Here is a 2,285-nt window from a genome sequence, read left to right on the forward strand (position 1 = left end):
TTTGTTTAGCAGAAATAGCTGGAACATGTGAACTTTCATGTGCCTTCAGGATACATCCCTTTTTTCAACTTTCACCTTAAATGACAAATCTAACTGCACTGTAGCTCAAGCCCTGAAGCAGGGATATGCATATTCTTGGAACCATTTGAAAGGAAACACTTTGAACTTTGTGGAAATGTGAAAGAAATGTAGGAGAATATAACAGAATAGATCTGGTAAGATAATGCAAAGAAGAAACCAACCTTGTATTTTTAAATGTTTAACATCATCTTTGGGAAATGCAAGAGAAAGGCCATAATGTATTATTCCAGCCCAGGTGCAATTTAGATTTTGTCCACTAGATGGCAGCAGTGTATGTGCACAGTTTTAGACTGATCCAATAAACCAGTGCATTTCTGTTAAAAAAGGTTGTTTCAAGACTGCCCAAATGTTTTAATATTCATGTTCATGATGCACTCTCCTCAAAACAATGGCAGGATATTTCATTGCAATAACTACTGTAAACTGGACAGTGCAGTTAGATTAGAGAAGAATGTAAACTTTCTGCCAATATCAGATATGTCCTATGTCCTGGGAAATTTCTTTGTTGCCCCTGACCTCATGCTAATCGCATTAGCCTACATTAGCTCAAGGACACCAGTCTGAAGAAGGTTTATTAACAAACTTGTATTTACATCCATAAATAGAAATAAAATGGTAAAATTTACGAACCTAGTTGGTTTAGTCATGGAAAAACACAGGAACCTTCCCAACCATGATTATTCCCAGATAATGTATGGGCTGGGCATGGAGATGAGTTTAGATTGGTCTGCCATGTAGCATGCTTCTATCTGTCGTGAGCTACTCCGTCTCTGTTGACAGTCCTTTCGATACGTCGTTTTTTGACGTTTGAAAGTTAGCCATTGAGAACTACAAAAGCATTGCTACTTTTTCTCAATAACATCGATAACCCTGAATTTGTAAGGCGCTTTCGTGCAGATCAGTAGGAAAAAGTGATTGGCTACTTTTTGCACATGCCACGGTTAGTGTGGACCATTGTATTGATATGAAGCCGGCCCGAACCAGGTGCAAACACAAACAAAACTGAGTTAAATGGTTTCAGTCTTCCCGTTAAAATCCTCCATGTATCTGTTTAGTGGCTACATTTTCGAATCATTTTAATTTTGTAAGAAAGTAATTTTATTGAACCTAGTTGGTTAGATTTAGCTACCTACAGATTGGTAGTAGGTTGAGTTGGGGTTATGCCAGTTCGTTGTTTAGCGAGCTAGCTACACGTCTAAACAAGAACTCCACTTCGGACGGATTATTACATGACCCATCAAATTAGCCAGGTGTGTCTGGGGTGATTACGGCCATTTATTGTATTTCCATGAAAATGTGTAGATGTCTAGGAAGTAGTGTCCCATCCACTTAGCAAGATGTGGCTGAGGGCTGGTTATAGCATTTCTTTCACATCAACTTGGACAAGTGTGTCGGGTAATCGTAATCTAATATCAATTAAATATTTATGAAATATTTTATCTGGACACTTTGTTTTTGATATTGCTACTATGCAAGTACTATCACTGTAGCGTTTACACCTTTTACATGACAAATAAACATTGATTTTATGTGATAGAGCATTTGTTTACCATATTTCACATGTGAATCCTTAAAGAGATGGGTGGGACTAAAGCAAGAGGGTGAATAATGCTGAATGGGTGGAGCTAAAGCTTAAGGGTGTGAATAATGCTGAACAGGTGTAGACAAAGCAAAGGAAGCTCTCAATAGGTATGCCAAAACATTCAAGGGCCATTTTCTTAAAAGTTTATCAACTTTCAAAGCAGAATTACTTTACCATTGTTCCTCAACTGCAAAAAAAACATTTTGCTACCTAAGACCGAATCGAGGTGGTCAGTCATATATTATTATCAATTATCAACCTTCAACAATTTAAGATATTACATCACGTCGCTGACAAACAAAACATCTATGGAGATCAAAGTCTTATGAAGCAAACCAATACAACTTTACCTGACAAGGTAACACAAGTCCAGAAGGGTGGAACAGCGTTCTACAGTTGTCATGTATACACAGGAGTCAGGAAGCAGGATCAAAAGGAGAGTTTAATTACAAAGATGCAAGGCAAATGGGGGAAACTAGAGCCTGAACATGAAAGCAAACTAATACTGCCTGATGACTGAGGCTACTGAGGGCTAAATAAAGGGAAGGTAATCAAGGTGATGATGAAGTCCAGGTGTGAATAATAAATCGGGGACCATGTGTGTGTAATGATGACGTCCAGG

Source organism: Oncorhynchus keta, chromosome 20 (assembly GCF_023373465.1).
Source record: "Oncorhynchus keta strain PuntledgeMale-10-30-2019 chromosome 20, Oket_V2, whole genome shotgun sequence".
Classification (NCBI taxonomy): domain Eukaryota; kingdom Metazoa; phylum Chordata; class Actinopteri; order Salmoniformes; family Salmonidae; genus Oncorhynchus; species Oncorhynchus keta.